We start from the raw sequence: 19,154 nt of genomic DNA, 5'->3' as shown, positions 1-19,154 counted from the left end.
TGACGTCATGCCACGAAATACGTCAGCAGATTGAACTTGTGTAAATATTATTCTCTCTACGGTGGAATGTGGAATTTATTTTGCAGAGCCGGACACTATCCTGGTGTTCACAATCTTCTACAAATTATTCGGAGGGGGAACCCGCCTTGCAATGCCGAAGACAATATGCGCGCCGGACTCGTCGTCATTGAAGCCTGGTTCAGGGGCTACTGAGGGAGTCCTGGACTAGGGGGTGTCCGGATAGCCGAACTATCATCATCGGCCGGACTCCAAGACTATGAAGATACAAGATTGAAGACTTCGTCCCGTGTCCGGATGGGACTTTCCTTGGCGTGGAAGGCAAGCTTGGCGATACGGATATGTAGATCTCCTACCATTGTAACCGACTCTGTGTAACCTAGCCCTCTCCGGTGTCTATATAAACCGGATGGTTTTAGTCCGTAGGACAACAACAATAACAACAATCATACCATAGGCTAGCTTCTAGGGTTTAGCCTCCTTGATCTCGTGGTAGATCTACTCTTGTAACATCCACATCATCAATATCAATCAAGCAGGACGTAGGGTTTTACCTCCATCAAGAGGGCCCGAACCTGGGTAAAACATCGTGTCCCTTGTCTCCTGTTACCATCCGCCTAGACGCATAGTTCGGGACCCCCTACCCGAGATCCGCCGGTTTTGACACCGACACCCGGTTTACAAGACATTTCGACAATGATAAATCAAGACCAGCAAAGCCGCCCGATGTGCCGACAATACCAATAGGAGCTGCACATATCTTGTTCTCAGGGCAACACCGGATAGGTCAGCCTACGAGTAAAACCAGCCCTCGAGTTGCCCCAAGGTGGCCCCGTAGTCTGCCCGGTTCGGACCAACACTTAGAGAAGCACTGGCCCGGGGGGCTAAAATAAATATGACCCTCGGGTTGGCCGACCCAAGGGAAAAGTTATAGGTGGTGGTGAGGCAAATGGTAAAACCAAGGTTGGGCCTTGCTGGAGGAGTTTTATTCAAAGCGAACTGTCAAGGGGGTCCCATAAATCACCCAACCGCATAAGGAACGCAAAATCCGGGAACATAACACCGGTATGACGGAAACTAGGGCGGCAAGAGTGGAACAAAACACCAGGCATAAGGCCGAGCCTTCCACCCTTTACCAAGTATATAGATGCATTAATAATATAAGAGATATTGTGATATCCCAACATAAACATAATCCAACATGGAGCAATCTTCATCTTCACCTACAACTAGTAACGCTATAAGAGGGGCTGAGCAAAAGTGGTAACATAGCCAATCAACGGTTCGCTAGGAAGGGTGAAAAAGGTTAGAGGCCGACATGGCAATTTGGGAGGCTTGATGAACAAGTGATAGGTAGCGCAACATAGTGATAGAACGAAGCAACTAGCATAGCAATGATAGTAGTGAGATCTAGAGTAACGATCATCTTTCCTGAAATCCCGCTAGGAAGAAGAACGAGTCCATGAAGAAGATGAAGCCATAAAGATGAACCAAGAGTAGACGAACGAATCCTCACGATCGCAACGAAACAGGAACTATCGAGAAGAAGCACACAACATGGTAAATACACCAGACATATACATGACATGATGCACACTCAAGTATGATGCATGGCAAAGGCTACATGAAGCTACTCATGGCAAGAGATGATGCATACAAGAGTAACACATCAAAGCAAGTTTAAATGAGGCCGGAAACAACATATAACAAATCCGGTAAGTCCTCATATGCAAATTTCGAAATTGATCCAGATCTGAATAAACCTTATGTTCAAGTTGTTAAACGGCAAGTTAAGATGCACCAAGATGATCTACATGAGATTCTAGTCAAATTACATATAAAGTTCGTTTAATTCGGAGCTACGGCCTAGAAGATATGAGCAACACAAGTTAAATATGGCATTGATGCAAAATGCATGCAAACATCAAGCAAACACCTCAAAACAAGGATGCAACATGACAATATGAAACTACATGCAATTCTAAGCAAGTTTCATATAGAGCACACTCCAAACGGAGCAACGGTTCAACACATACACATGAAACAAGTTTAAAGGACAGGCTGTCCAAAACAGCAACTAGGCATCTTGCAAGCATCAAAACGATATGCTACAGCATCTCCATGTGCAAAAACAAGGCATGGGTATGATGTATAGGTAAAGTATGACAAAACATGAACACTCAGCTATCTCCAAAAAACAATATAACATGCTCAAAAGTACATGGAAAGATTGCAAATAATAACAGTTTCAGACTTAGCAGAAATAACATCAGGTTGCAACGTTTAGAGCTATCAAACAACATGTTACAGGAACTTAACATGGCAAACAAAGGCATGGCATGCTAATACTAAAGACAACGAACAAAACTCCCTTACTGAACTAATTCCAAAGATCAACAGAAAACATGGTAGCATCCATGCAAACATGACAAGTGATATAACAGATTCAGAATAGCAGTACATGGCAGGAACAACGATAAGTAGGCATGTTGGTGAGATTGGATCACTCACCACAGAGAAATACATGGCATGACAAGGTGACCAACAGTAATAAGACATGTTTATGAAGCTAAGCATGGCAAGATCAAGTTCATAGGGTGCATGGATAACTAGCAAAGCTCATGGCCAAACTGAACTTAATGTTAACAGGCTGACAACAACGTTATTTAGCAACTTTGGTGCAAGAGCAAAACAAGCTACAGCAGGCTATAAATGCAACCAGGGGCATGGATGGATAGAGCATGACATGTATAACAAAACATCCTTAGTGAACATCTCCAGATTAAGCATGGAATGACTTGTAGCAGCAGGTTTACAAAACATCAAGATATAGTAGATTCAGCCTAGCAAAACAGAAACCACAAGTACCCTACTTCGCGAGCTCGATGCACTCACTACAAGACTCACAAAAAAATACATGGATTGCACCACTGTAAAGATGGCATGATGTAGTATAAAATACATGTAGACATCAAGCTCATAGGATGCACACACAAAATGCAATGAAAAAGACAAATCACCAAGTTATAACAGTTTCAGCAGGTTAACATCATATAACACTCTTGCAACAATGATTAGGGCATCAAGATGATCTCAAATGAACATGGCACAATGGAACAAAATGAATAGCAGAACCATATGAACATTTTGATATATTGCACGCACAAAACGGAGCAGTGTACAAGGCGTTATGATGCGATGAAGATGCACACATAATATGATATTTCCGGGACTTGGTAAAAAAACGGGACGAGCGCGACTTAGATATAAATCGCACACGCGCTGGATAGGGGGTGGGTGCTCACGTTGGGCCACTTGGGCCTATGGCTGCTGGGCTGGGCCTTGGACAGGCCGGGCGAGGCAGGCCGGCGGCCCACGGGAGCTAGGGGAGCGGGACGAGGTCGCTCCCGACCCCGAGCGAGACGGCGGCGGCGCACCCCGGCGAGCTCCGGCGAGCTCGGGACGCGGAACGGGCGAAGGAGGCGCGGGGTGGCCGAATCCGGCAGAGGGAGGCCGGATCAGACGGTGGGGCGGCAAAACGGGGCCAGCGGCAAGCTCCATGGGCGGCGACGCTTCCTGGGGGAGAGAGAGAACCGGTGAGGGGGAGAGGGAGAGAATAGGGAGAAGGAAGGAGGGCAGGGCGGCGACCTAGCAGGGCGGCGCAGGTGCTCCGGTGACGGGGCTTGTCGGCGAGAGGTGGGGTCAGCGAGGGGAGAGATATCGGGGTCGAGGGGCTCCTCCCCTCGATCCAGATCGGGAGCGCGCGAGGGCGGCGCACGGGCGGGCTCCTGCGAGAGCGGCGGCGGCGGCTCGGGCCCGATTCGGCCCGGGGTGGGCTCCCCGCGAGCCTGGCAGGCTGCGGCGGCTGGAGCGCTGGAGGGGGACAGGTGGCGCTTGGTGGTTGGGCGCGGGCGGCGGTTGCGGCGGCGCTGGACGATGAGGGCGCAACAAGTGGCGAAGGAGGGGTGGATCTTGCCGGAATACAAGGAGAAGGTGGGAGTTAGCGGCGGCTGAAGATTGGGGCACGGAAATTGAGGAGGAGGGGTAGGTGGAGGCCAAAAATGGCATGGGTAGGTGTATATAAAGGGGTAGGGCTAGGGTTTGAGGGTTTTGGGGGCTTCGGAGCCCTCCGATCTCGATCAAATGGTTCTGGACGCGAGGAGGGGGTTTTAGGTGGGCTGCAGGTGGGCTGTGTAGAATTCCTCGAGCTAAGAAGAGAGAGAAGCAGAGTGACCCGGTGGCAGTTTCCTGATACCGAAAACGTCCGACGCTAGACCGGCTATATTGCGGCTGTAACTTTAACGGTTGGGCTATCAAACAAGCTCTGAATGCGGCGAAACTTGACAGGCGCTCCGTCTACACTATAATAAGACCGCAAGCCAAGCTTCGACCCATTCCGAGAACATTTTTATGCCACTTATAAAAATAATATTCGGAGGTGCCGCGGGCGCGTGCGAGTGTGGTTGGGCTCAGAACGGACAACGGAGAGAACCGGGAGGACCCGAACGGATGCAAGTTTTGAAAAACATGCAGATGAAATACATATGCTGACATGGAAAAATGCAACGCGCAAGCAATGACATGGCAACGAAGGCGAATATCTGGAAGACACCTGGCGCAATGGATCCGGGGCATTACAAAATCCTTAGGCAAACGCTCATTACGTAGAGCCGGCACTAAACATGGCACACCCAAAGTTCTGAAGGTCGGGATTGTCGGATGAGCCGGAGAATGCTGACAAGCCGCGTACTGAGCCGCCAGCTCAGCCTCCCGACGCGCTCTACCCTGATCCACAACATTCTGAGCATTACCTCCAACACGCGTCGGGTCATGCCCACGGGTTGGGTTGCGGTTTCGCCCACTGCTTGACATGACCGGCTCATCAATATGTCTGCTATAACTTTTGCTTGGACGTGGCATGGAATGGATACGGTCCCAACTGTATGAATAAGCCACCTGTTGAGCCACAGCCGTCTGGAGCAGCTCCCCGGCTCGTCGTATTTCCATCGCTGCCGGTGATTCCCCTTCAACCGGTAGAGCCACCAGCCGTGTGGCCGCAACGATCATGTTATCCAAAGGATTAGAATAATGACCCGGTGGTGTCGATACATACTGAGGCGGAGTAGTATTCAGACGGGCGGCTCCGTTGTGCGCGGCTGAGCCGGCGCTCCAGCCCCAGGCGCTTCGACCCGGTTTATCTCTGGTTGGTTACTGGTCCCCGCTCCAGGCATGCAAAAGAGGTTTCTCGCCTCATAAACTGAAGGTAGACGAGACTGATGCCTCCTCCTCATGACTTCATTTGAAGCATTTTCATCCATCGTAAGCCGGAAAGCCTCCACCTGAATCCGTTGTGCCTAAGCATCTAGAGCAGCCCACTCCGTGGCCATCCTGACGTTCTCTGCATTCAGCTCCTCCTTGGCCTGTGCTATCTCATCACGCAACTTTGCAACCTCCGCGTTGTGCTGAACTTGATTTGCCGGGTTAACCTCCACTTTTAACAATGTTGTTAGATTATCCAGCAAATCAGTCAAAACCTAAGCCGGCGGGCGCACAGGGCCTCCTGCCCCGGCTGCCATTGCCGTTGCTGACCCAGAGACCATTGCTGCCGCAGTCGAAGAATTCTACGCTGGCTGTGTACCGACCATGAAAATCGCAACCCTATTTGGCGGCTCGTAGGGGTCCGGAATACCATCGCCATCGGAATAGCCCCCAAGTCGGCCATCTTGCAGTTGGTACAGCGAATCGGTGTCACCAATGGATGACTCACCATCGGGTCTCACCACAAGACACCGATCTATCCTCAGATTCTGCCCTATGGATGAATCCCATGAAGGCACGTTTCAGGGCGGGCTAAACTCGGGCGGGTCGCGCACGCTGAGCCGTCTCGATGATGTGGGTGCAGATGTCCGGCTCAGGGCCCGGTTCGCCGATCTTGCCGATGAAAACGCGGATTCCACCGAAGGGGACCCTGTACCCGTGCTCAATTGAGCCGGCCTCGGGGCCCCCAGCCTGTATCGTCGATGTAGAGCTTGCCGCGACGACTCTTGGTCATCCGGTCCACAACGTATCCCTTGATCCCTTCGAAGCTGCCCTTCAAGAACTCAAAACCACCGTGCGCTGGCCCCAAGGTGGGCCCCAACTTTCGTGGAATTGTCACGACAGATGTCCTTTTGTGAGGACTTAGTCGTGGAGCCATCGCAACTAGGTTAGTTCAAAGGGGTTAAACGGGACAAAGGACACAGGGAGTTTATACTGGTTCGGCCCCTTGCGGTGAAGGTAAAGGCCTAGTCCAGTTTGAGGTGGTATTGCTTATCTCTCGATTACCAGAGAGCGAATCCGCTTGACCTAGCTTTCGATCTCTTGTTTCTTACCCTGAACCGCCGCCGGGTTGTCCCTTTATATACACAGGTTGACGCCCAGCGGCTCACGGAGTCCCGACCGGCTCATAAACAACGTGTCCGGCTCGGTGACTAAATATACTTGCTTTACAATATAAGTCATACACATATGGCGGTTTACCCTATGGTACTTAAGTCGCCTTTGGGCTTTGGGCCCTTAACAACTCTGCTTCATGAACCGCCATCTTCAACACCTTCATGGGCTTTGTATTGATGAACCGCCATTGGTATAACCCAGCCCCTGCTGGGCGGGTCATACCCAATAGTCATATCCCCAACACTCAGTGTACTCCTTTGGAAAGCACCGATCAAAAGAGAAATTATCCAGTATTTGTATAAACATTTAACGTGCTTAGTAAGATAGGAACTACAAGGTAAAGTTCGTACCATCCTATAGTTGTCGGTTGTCTTGTTTATTGCACAAACAAAAAAATTGTTGTTTTCTAGGAATTTTCTCCTTGACAGAATGACCCGAGAGAATTTGTTGACTTGACGGCTATTCAGTTCTATATGATTGCTCCGTACGCAAAAGCGGTCGAAGACTATGAAACACCTGAGATTTGGGCCTATGTAAATAAAGTTAATGTTATTAATTAGAAAGATTTATGCAATTGCATATTAAAGCAAGAATTGGGACATATATAGGACGAAGGTAACCTCGCTTGCAAATTTCAGGTTGTTCCATTGTCAACTTATAATTACATAAAGTAGATATAATAAGGTGAAATATGAATTGGGGAATTATAGAAAATGGTTTCATGAATAAATTATCTCTCTAGTAATCAAACGTTACTTCTATAAAAGATGTTGGAGTACCCGCTTCTTGGGAGTCTCCACGGGCGAAAGTGCCCTCCGCGCCGTCGGTTGCGCGGTGGCATGCCATAGGTGCCTCCCCGAGGCTGTCCCCGTCGTCCGATCTGCTTAGACGGCGCACCTAGGCGACCTGCCTCTGGGGTCCATGACGGGTGGCCCGTGGGCGTTGTCGGAGCCATAGTCATGTGGTGTTTTTCGGTGCAGCCTCGTGCAGAATCTTGCGCGCTCGCCCGCGCGCGACAGGCCAGACGGGCCAACAAGTCGGCGGCTTCGCTCCGCCCTGCGCCACGCCTTGGTGGTAGTGACGTGCAAGACCAACCAACAATCCACTAGTAATCGTGTACGGATTTAAAACAATAACATTGTGTTTCATTTTAAAATACATCATATTTCATTTAAACATACATATTGTTCATCGATACATCCAAATGCATACTCCCTCCGTAAAGAAATATAAGAGTGTTTAGATCACTACTTTAGTGATCTAAACGCTAGAGGGAATACATATTATCCATCGATACATCCAAATATATAATGCTCATCCATCCATGTGATTGATGATGGCTTTTGATCCACCATGTGTTTGGTGATTTTTGGAAGTTGTTCATTCTATGCCTTTTGATGCAATTATTGTTATTTTAAGTGTTTGAGATGGATTGAATGACCGATGTTTATGTTCGTAGTTGAATTATAATGTAGTGCATTTGAATTGTTTATGTTCTGATTTTTTTTGAAAAGGGGGGATCCCCGGCCTCTGCATCAGCACGATGCATACGGCCATCTTATTAAAAATAAAACATCCACAAGGTCTCGAAGTCTCAGTAGTAGCAAACTAAAAAAAAACGACAAGGCTCACACAGAGCCCAAAGGCTAGATACATAAGCTAGCCCAACAAAGGATAAACCACAACCGGTTGGCTGAACAAAAGACAGGTAAACTAATTGCCTATCCTATTACATGACCGCCATCCAAACCGGCTGAAGATATCCCGTGCTACCGTCTCCCATCGGATAGCACTAGTAACCAAACGCTCCCTGGCCTCCGTCGGAGTGAGTAGCGACCAGGAACGGATAAGTGCCGTGGCTCTGAAGATAACCTGCAAAACATGAGTGTTTGTTGTTCTGTTAAAAACAAGATCATTTCTGCAATTCCAAAGCGCCCACACTAAGGCGCACACCCCCACGCGAATATGCTTAGCTAACCCGGGCTCTACCCTGTTAAGCCAAGCTCCAAACATCATGTTCACCGAAATTCGTGGAGTAATATTGAAAGCCACATGAACAGTTGTCCAAAGAATTCTAGCTAGTGGGCAATCAAAGAATAGATGCTTAATGGTTTCACCCTGATCACAGAAACTACACCTAGTAGGACCTGTCCAATTGCGCTTTGTTAAATTATCCTTTGTTAAGATAACTTGTTTATGGAGAAACCACATAAACACCTTAATCTTCAAAGGAACTTTAACATCCCACACATGCTTGGAGGTCGGGATCGAGCTGGAATTAATAACAGCAACGTACATTGATTTAACAGTGAATTCCCCGGACCTAGTGAGGTTCCAGCGCAGTTTATCAGGTTGTTGTGAAAGCTGGACCTGCATGAGTCTCCCAACTAGATGCAGCCACTGTTCCCAACGATTGCCCACTAACGATCTTCTAAAATGAATATTAAGTGGAATGGAACGAAAAACTGTTGTAACCATAGCATCGCGCCTTTGTACAACACGATACAACGCCGGATACTGGATTGCAAGGGGCGTATCACCGAGCCAACAATCCTCCCAGAATCTTGTGCTGGCACCGTTTCCAACAACATGCTTTGCCCTCTGAAAGAATGAAAGCTTAACTTTCATTAGCCCTTTCCAAAAGGGTGAATCAGTCGGTCTACCCGTGACCTGAGACAAAGTTTTGGTTTAAAGATACTTATTACGAAGGATTTGTGCCCAAGTGGCTTCAGTTCCTGAAGATAACTTCCATAACCACTTGCTAAGAAGGCATCGGTTCTTGACCTCGAGATTTTCAATCCCCATACCCCCTTGGTCTTTAGGCCTACAAATGATATCCCACTTCGCTAACCGGTATTTTCTTTTTAGCTCATCTCCCTGCCAAAAGAAACGCGATCGATAGAAGTCCAGTCTTTTCCTTATCCCAACCGGTACTTCAAAGAAAGACAGAAGGAACATGGGCATGCTCGTCAGCACCGAATTAATAAGAATTAACCGGCCTCCATATGACATGAGCTTACCCTTCCAACAGCTTAGCTTTTTCTCAAATCGATCTTCAATACACTTCCATTCATTGTTCGTAAGCCTACGGTGATGTATAGGAATTCCTAGGTATGTGAATGGCAGCTCCCCCAAACCACACCCAAACAGTTGTTTATAGGATTCTTGTTCCTCTTTGGCTCTACCAAAGCAGAATAACTCGCTTTTATGGAAGTTAATTTTGAGCCCACTCAATTGCTCAAACAAACAAAGCAACAGCTTCATATTTGTCGCTTTTACCAAGTCATGCTCCATGAAGATAATAGTATCATCAGCGTACTGCAGGATGGAGATACCTCCATCAACTAAATGAGGCACCAAGCCTCCAACTTGGCCTGCCTCCTTGGCCCTACCTAACAGAACAACCAACATATCCACAACTATGTTGAACAGAATAGGGGACATCGGATCTCCTTGTCGCAAGCCCTTGTGTGTCTGGAAATAATGACCAATGTCGTCATTCACTTTAATACCAACACTACCCTTCTGCGTGAACGATTCAATCTGGCTCCTCCAGCCCTCGTCGAACCCTTTCATACGCAAAGCTTGTTGTAGGAAAGGCCACTTAACTTTGTCGTACGCTTTCTCAAAGTCCACTTTAAAAATGACTCCATCGAGTTTTCTTTGAGTGGATTTCATGGAGCGTTTCATGCAAAACCACCACCCCTTCTAGGATGTTTCTATCTGGCATGAAAGCAGTCTGGGATTGCTGCACCACAGAATGCGCAATCTGTGTGAGTCTATTCGTCCCAACCTTGGTAAAATTTTTGAAACTAACATTCAAAAGACAAATAGGCCGGAACTGCTCAATCCTCAGAGCATCTGTCTTCTTTGGTAGCAAGGTTATGGTTCCAAAATTCAGGTGAAATAGATGAAGCCGTCCAGCAAAAAGGTCATGAAACATGGGTAAAAGACCCCCCTTGATAATATGCCAACATTTTTTATAAAACTCCGCCGGAAACCCATCCGGCCCAGGAGCCTTATTGTTCTCCATCTGGGTAATGGCATCGAAAACTTCCTTTTCCGTAAACGGTGCAATCAAGGTAGCATTATCAGAAGCAGTTAGTTGAGGCATATCCTCAGTCCTGGACTCATCGAGGGACACCGCGCTATCCTCCGGCGGTCCAAATAACTGCTTATAATAATCGGTGATGTAGATCTTCAGATTATCGTGACCCACAATTGTGCCTTCATCTTGCTCTAGCTGAAAAATTCTTTTCTTTCTATGTTTGCCATTTGCAATAAGATGAAAGAATTGAGTGTTCGCATCCCCTTGGATTACTTTGCGAACCTTTGCTCTGAGCGCCCACTTCAGCTCTTCTTCACGGAGAAGTTCCTTCAACCTCTTCTCCGCATCAAGCTTACAAGACAATTCAGCAGACTGCAGAATTGTAGATTCAGCTTTAACATCTAAGGATCGTATAAGATGTAGGAGTCTATCCTTTTCAATCTTATAAACTCCACTTAGGTGTTTGGCCCATCCCCGTAGAAAGCTCCTCAAATGCCTGATCTTATTCTGCCATCTCTCGACGGACGATCTTCCCCCAGTATCCGTAGCCCACTCCCTAGCTACGAGATCCAGGAAACCTTCTCGCTCAAACCACGCCGTTTCGAAAGAGAAGGTATTTTTGTTTCCCACGTGCCTTGGTTCACCGGAGTCGACGAACAAAGGCGTGTGGTCCGAAATCCCTCGCGTGAGAGCCTGAACCATGACGAGAGGGAATTTCTGCTCCCATTCGGCACTTGCTAGCACCCGATCCAACTTCTCATATGTTGGATTGGGTAAAGAGTTAGCCCAGGTGAATTGGCGACCAGAAAGCTCGATCTCTCTCAGATCCAAGCTCTCAATGATGGTATTAAACATAAAAGACCATCGGCCGTCAAAGTGATCATTATTCTTCTCCTCCCTCCTCCTAATGATGTTGAAGTCCCCCCCAACCAAAATGGGAAGTTGTTCAGATCCGCAAATACGAACCAAGTCTGCCAAAAACTCCGGTTTAAGCTCAGGTTGTGCGGCCCCATAGACCGCCACCAGAACCCAGTTAAACCCATCAACTTTAGACCTGACTCGAAATTTGACCGCGAAGTCACCCATAACAACGCTCCGGACTTCCAGTGAGTCACATCTCACACCAAGCAAGATGCCACCGGACCTCCCTCTTGGAGGAAGACAATGCCAGTCGAACTCCACTCCTCCCGACAACGTGTTAAGAAACTGTGGTGCAAAATTATCCCTACCAGTTTCAGAGAGCGCAATGAAGTCCAAACTGTGCTCTAAAGATGCCTCCGCTAGAAACCTACGTTTAGCCAAGTCCTTAAGACCTCTGCTATTCCAGAAGATTCCTTTCATAGCTCATCATGGAATTTTTTAGCAGTACGAATCCTAGCACTCCTACGTACCGCGGATGCGGGATACACCTTCCGCTTCCACTTACGTTTAGGAGTGTTATTTCCCGCAACCCGGTCCTCATAACCAGGCTCCGGTTGTGCAGTTACTACTCCATCCACACCGACTTCCTCTTCATCAGACTCCGCAGACGGAGGAACAAGATCCGCACAGAAATTGTCAAGCACCCGTACCCCCAATGCATCAATTTCCGCATCATTCATAGGTCTTACAGCCGCCAGGTTTCTAATGGTTTCTAAGGCTCGTTCCGCTTCCAAGTCTAAGAGATCATTAATAGAATTTGAAATTTCAGAATTATCATTCCCAAGCGATACCCCTACTTGGTTGGCATTATTAATAATCTCGTCCTTAGAAAAGTGCAAAATGGAATTAGATAAATTAACTGACATACCAGTAGTGGCCTCCACATCCCGGAGCTTGGCCGCCCGCATAGCGCACCGCTGCTGAATGTCATCCACCTCCGGTAGGTCCTGGATACGTGAGCTCATCCGTCTCCCCTGAGAAGCCGGGTCCGGGATCCCCCCGAACGCAATTACCTCCTCCCGAGTAATGGCAGTCGGAGGGGACCGGATGGGGGGAGACCTCCGAAGGTCGGGGGAGAAGCCAGAAGGGAGATGCGCCAAAGCCGCCTGCCCTAGTCCCTCCCCCCCAGCTCTCACTCCTGCAGACGAGAGCACTGCCGTCTCGGCCGCCGCCGAGACAAGAGGATCCAGGGCCACCCGCCCCAGCCCACTGGCCATCGCCTCCGGCTGGCTCGCCACCCGCAGAGCTCCCGAGAGGCAATCATCCAGGGCCACCCGCCCCAGAGATGGATCACCAACACCGATCCCAGGCGCCACAGGGGTCGACACCTGTGACAAGGTAGGAGGAGAGGTAGTCGTGGCCGCCTGCCCCGACACCCCTCCCCTCGGAGAAAGAGCCAAGCCGAGCTCCTGCCGGCCGCTCGATGGCACCGACGGCCCTGGGAGCACCGGCGACCCCTGAGACTCCACCGCGCGCCCAACCATCGCTCGAGCGCCATCCATACGCCGAAGAGCCGGTCCAAAGTCCAAGACCGGGAGCGAATGCTCAACAGCCTCATCAGAGTCAACCCGATCACTCCACAGGCGAGGAGGGGCTGACGACGACTGAAAGGACCCAAACCGCAAAGAGTTATGAGGCGTGGATGAAGTGTGAGACGGCTCCACTCCGGATCCGTTCCCAGGCTCCTGAGCTATAGGTCCCGAACCGTTGGACTCCTGTCCAGCCTCCTCAGTCGGTCCCCCAGATCCAGCAGCATCCCCTCCCCCTTCGTGCATGTCCACATCAGTACCCACGGCCACCACAGCAAACAGTTCCGCATCCTCAAACTCTATGTCAAGGGGAAATACCTCTCCCCTATATGTCCAATTGACGACATCCGGAACATACTCTATGTCCAAAATACTGACTCGCAGTCTGTCCCCTCTATGTTTTGATTGAAATGTGATGCATTTGTTTGCTTAAATATTGGATGAATTTGCAAAAGAATTTTTTTAGGGAATTAAGTTTTGGGGGATGGGCTAGATGAACAAAAATTTAGTAATGAGAAATTAAAGGATGGCAGATAAGATGGGGAATTAAGTTATATTGATCGGCTAGAGATGGTCTTACCATGTCATTCCTCAGCTTTCTTCTCTAATCTAGATGAAGAGTTGTAGCAGCCATCAGCACAAGCATCTGTGACTCATTGACGCTGACTTCTAACTCTCAGATGTGGCTTGTGTTTTCATTTGTTCACTGTACAAACTTTTGGATTATGAAACATGGCATTGTAGCAGAAACTGCAATAGCAGAATGTGCACTGAGAAACGGTACACATCAGGTCAACAGTTCGGCAATTATATTTTGTCACCGAATGGGCTCGTCACTTTCATCGTTACATTTGCAATATCTCACAGTTTGGCCATATAGATTCTTCACCGTGCATTTACAGGCTAATATTCGTGCATTTAACCTGAACTATCGAAATCTGACTATTGAACTCCATGACTCTCGATATACATTTCACTGTCACGAATAGCAGTTCATTGTTGATGATGAATACACAGAATTTGAGCAAGTAGCCGCAATGACGATCCAGGTTGGTTCTACTGCTTCAGTTTCACCATCTCATGCAAGTTCACGGGATAGCACATCTTGGTGTACTCACCAAACCACATGTTTTCTGCCAGGATCTGATTCACAGCATCTGTTGGGTGGAATTCGTCCCACCACACATTGTTTGACACGTCGCTGCACGCCATCTGTGGAAGAACACATACGAATAGACTGCATACTTGCCCAGCCCACAGCAAGCATCAGTGGTGATCAGAAAGCCTGCACACTGCAATTCCATCAAAATGGCAAGGCTTAGCGCACTCAGTTCAAAGGTAGTCCTAATGATGCATTTGAGAAGACCGAGCACTCAGTTTAAATGTTGTACTAATGATGTTGCTCACCATAGCGGTCACGGTTCTCTAGTATGTCCACTGAACCCTCAAATGTATCACAGTAACTTATCACAGAGTCTGGGTACTGGCGGATGAACTCGCTGGACATGCATCTCAGGCCATCGTTGAACTTGATTGATTTAGTCGATGCATTCCCCATTTTGGCTGCCATTGTCCGAAAGTGAGGGGCACAGCCAACAGGAGGAAGGCCCATCTGCACGACCTTTCAAACGTTGATATTGTACAAATTCTGCAAAAATCATAATTGTCAGAAGGTAGGAGATGCATGAGTCCACAACTACTTTAGACAACAAAAAAAGAGTAATCTAACAAGAACCACATATAGAACTAAACAATAAACATTAACAGATGCAATATGGTAAGTAGGAGTAGTTTGCTACAATATGGCTTTACACGTCACTGCACGCCATCTGTGGAAGAACACATATGAATAGGCCGCCATACTTGCGAAGCCTACAGCAAGCATCAGTGGTAGTCAGAAAGCCTGCGCGTTGCAGTTCCACCAAAATGAGAAGACTTAGCACTCCATTTAACTGTAGTACAAATGATACATTCGAGAAGGTTTGGCACTCAATTTAAATGCAGTACTAATGATGCATTTGCTCACCATAGCGGACACGGTTCTCTAGTATGTCCACTGACCCCTCAAATGTAACACAGTAACCGATCATAGGGTCTGGGTACTGGCGGATGAACTCTCTGGACATGTATCTCAGGCCATAGTTGAACTCGATCACAACGTTGTTGATGTAGTCAATGCATTCCCCATTTTGGCTGCCGTAGTCCGAAAGGAAGTGAGGAGCACAGCCAACAGGGGGAGGGCCCATCAGCACGACCTTTCGAACGTTGATATTGTACAGATTCTGCATAAATCATCATTGCCAGAAGGTAGTGGGAGATACATGAGTCCACAACTAGTTTAGGCATCAAAAGTGGAGTAATCTGACAAGAACCACGTAAATAGAACTAAACAGTAATGGATGCAATATGGCAATTAATTTGCTATGGTATTGCGTAGAATAAAGAAACCAAAGCAATCCATTGCGATTTGCATCAGCATATGAATGAGATTATGGAATGGACACAAAGAAAATTTCTACATACAACAAACTACTGGTTACTGGTATATGCATCTCCAGTTACCATGCATCACATGTTCTGCTTAAAAGTGGGTAAAAAAAGGGCAGCCGGTGCTGATGGGCCTGGAGAAGGGTCCGACCATTTAGAGGTAAATTAGGCATAGAGAATCAAATGATCCATGACACGTGAAATGAGAAGCACGATTATACCATGGTCGGGTCATGAACAGTTCCATGCAGTGAGATAAATGTGCAAGGCATTTCACAGTTACAGCTGAAAGTAGAACAGACTTAACTTGAAGCCAAAACAGATGGCAGCACAAAAAGAAGTTCAGCCTGAGCATTTCAGAATATATCACAGCTTAAGACAGTATGCTGTGGTGTAGCTTGGGTAGCGTGAGCTAGCACCTTGTACAGTTTTAGTTTTTCAGTTATGCTGTGTTTGTTTTGCTTTGTTTCCAATAGTTTACGATTTTTGCTCTTCAGGGTTGTATTTGCTTTGCACTAAAATGTTTTGGATATCTCAATATGGACTACATACGTACTGAAATGAGTAAACACACTAAAACGTATCTATATACATCTGATTCAGAAAAAAGTTAGAACATATAGTATTTGTGAATGGAGGGAGTACTTTGCATCATCATGAGCCCTTCTTCTATAAAATGTCTGTTCGAGAGAAAAAAAAATTAAGACAGTACAAAGGTCTGTTTGCCTTACCAAAAAGTCAGGCCAACATTTTGCTTGTCCATGAGTTGGCCAATGTTGGACAGAAAAATGAGCTAGAGTTAGTAAAGAGCTATTGGCATGGCGAAAAATTGGAGACAAGTTTTGGCTACCATCCAAATTTCCTTATATACCAACTAAAGACCATTACACCTCATAGACTCCGGACCATCCATCCAACCATTTTTATTCATATTTTATCAAAATGCTTTAACTACCATCAGTCTGAAACATTTTGCATTTGTAGTACCTGTGCAATTTTACCAGAACTAACCCCAAATTCGACAGTAAGAACAATTAGTATGTAGACCAAAGGCAAAGGCATTAATGTTCTAGAATTGCTAACCAACAGGGAGACTTCATTCATTTAATCACTTTCTTTTGTTAATTTCCCAGATAAAAATTTCTAGTTTATCCAGACAAGGAAGTACATTTTCTCCAAAATGAGATTCATAGTTACAGAGATCCTTGCATATGTGTGGTGCAACTCCACAAATAAGTAAAACCTCAGTTCTACAGCCTTAAGAGACAATGCACATCAGACTCGTAATTAAAAAGGAGGGGAGCAATGGTACACAGAATAAACCGAGGAGCAAGAACTACACCTTGATTTCCTGCCTCACTGCATTAACAAGGAGCTGATTGAACTCCCATGGGAGATAATGCATCTGAACGCCTGACACATCGTCGCAGGTAGTAGTGGATGAAGTCCTTGCTCCTGATCGACAGAAAAAACACCGACCTCTTGAACAGGTCGACTGTAGTTGCTTCCCCAAGAGCCAGCGCCAACTGTTCATATGTGTCCTCAACCTGCTTCACCTGCCGGGTCAGCGACATGTGCACCCCCTACAAGCACAACCAAAATCGCAAGAACCCCACCTGGTTAGCATCAAATTTGGTGTGAGGAAACTATAAATTGACAGCAGAATCATCCCCAAACAGATCCATCGACAGCAACAAGACTTCATAAGATTCACGCAGAGTTATCGGGAAAGGTGGGAGAACACACCACCAGTCTGAAACATTTTGCATTTGTAGTACCTGTGCTATTTTACCAGAACTAACCCCAAATTCGACAGTAAGAAAATTAGTATGTAAACCAAAGGCAAAGGCATTAATGTTCTAGAACTCCTAACCAACAGGGAGACTTCATTCATTTAGTCACTTTCTTTTGTTAATTTCCCAGATAAAATTTTCCAGTTTATCCAAGCAAGGAAGTACATTTTCTCGAAAACAAAATTCGTAGTTGCAGAGATCCTTATCTATGCGTGGTACAACTTCACAAGTAAAACCTCAATTCTACAGCCTTAAGAGACAATGCGCAGCACGCTGAGAATCAAAATGGAGGCGGAGCAATGGTACACAGAATAAACCGAGCAAAGAACCACACCTTGATTTCTGCCTCACTGCATTGACAAGGAGCTGACTGAACTCCCATGGGACTATGGGAGACAATGCATCTGCACGCCCGAGACATTTCGCAGGTAGTAGTGGATGAAGTCGTTGCTCCCGATCGACGCAAAGAACACCGACCTCCTGAACAGATCGACTTAGCTGCCTCCCCAAGAGCCAGCGCCAACTGCTCATATGTGTCCTCAACCTGCTGCACCTGCTGGGTCAGAGACACATGCATCCCCTGCAAGCGCAACCAAAATCGCAAAAACCCCAACCGATTAGCATCAAATTTGGTGTGAAGAAACCACAGATTGACAGCAGAATCATCCCCAAACAGATCTCTCGACAGCACCAAGACGTAATTAATAAGATTGACGCAGAGTTATCGGGAGCGGTGGGAGAACAGACCAGCTCAGAGCCACTGCTGGAGAGAATGCTGGCTGCCGCGGAAGCGTAGTTGATGCCTTGGATCATTCCACCAGTGTTGCTGAGGCTAACACTGCCGACGCCCATGCGCATGCTCTGCTCGAGGTACGGAGGCACGAAGGGAAGCCCCAGCTTCTCCGCTGTGGCACACAACAAAAGGGGTTAGAAATCAAGAGAAGAGAAACTAGGAATATCACATGGGGCTGCCATATTCCTGCGGATTCAGACCACAGCAGCGACAGAAGATCACACGGAACAATCAAGGAGAAGAAACAAAACAATCATCAGCAGTCATGATGAACCATGGAGACCTAAACTGAAACGATCCGCATCTGCAAGGACGCACAAAATCGAGAAACCAGCACCGCACCAACCCGTGGAGAAACCAAGAGAAGCGAGTAGAGACGAGGTCGCGAGCAACGCACCGAGGTAGTCGACGGGGACGCGGCCGTTGGAGAAGCGTCCGGCGGGGCGGTGGGTGCCAAAGCTCCGTCCACAGGGCTCGCGGTCGGCGCGGGCGAGCGTGCCGAGGTAGTTGTTGGCGCTGACGTCCGCTGTGGAGTCGCCGCCGATGACGAAGAGCGCGGGGACGAGCGGGGGTGGGGGGGCGCCGACGGGGGCGAGGACCGGGAGGTCGAGGCGGCTGCGGAGGAGGCACAGGAGGTGAGCGAGGAGAGGCGCCATTCCGGCGAGGGCGGCGGCGGGTTCGCGCGCTCTGGGTTGGAAAAGTTTGGGGAGGGACGGACTGCCAGCCCCTGCCTGTGTTGCATACGTCACGCCAAGTCCGGTAGCCGGCCGTGTGGCCCCACCAAATCCCCGTCTTGTCCCCTCCTAACCGCCGCGCCACAAGGCGTTTCTTGTGATGCTGGATTAAAGTTAAACTGCATTAATTGGAACTGCTTGCTTCACTAAAGATCCGGAGCATGGCTGTACCTACTACGCGCGAGACAGTGAAATGTTACCACGATAAAAAAAACAATTAAACAATTTGATTGACATTTGTTGTGCTACTCTGCAAACGAGTTCGATGTTTTGGACATTGTCTAGATGAAAATTAGGCGTGTCCATATCGCCTGTTGCAGAGACGTAAATACATGACTGGTGCACTTGTGCAACAAACATTTTGGGCATAGTGGATTTTCTTTTCTATGCTTAAAA

General features: G+C 47.7%; 1 pseudogene; it reads right to left on the bottom strand.

Annotated features, from left to right (window-relative positions):
* Nucleotides 1–13,738: 13,738 nt before the first annotated feature.
* On the bottom strand, nt 13,739–18,766 carry LOC119350506 (annotated as a pseudogene).
* Nucleotides 18,767–19,154: the final 388 nt, after the last annotated feature.

This window comes from Triticum dicoccoides, chromosome 1B, assembly GCF_002162155.2.
Source record: "Triticum dicoccoides isolate Atlit2015 ecotype Zavitan chromosome 1B, WEW_v2.0, whole genome shotgun sequence".
In the NCBI taxonomy this organism is placed as follows: domain Eukaryota; kingdom Viridiplantae; phylum Streptophyta; class Magnoliopsida; order Poales; family Poaceae; genus Triticum; species Triticum dicoccoides.
The sequence above is the reverse complement of the archived record's forward strand: the minus strand, read 5'-3'. Positions and strand labels throughout refer to the sequence as shown.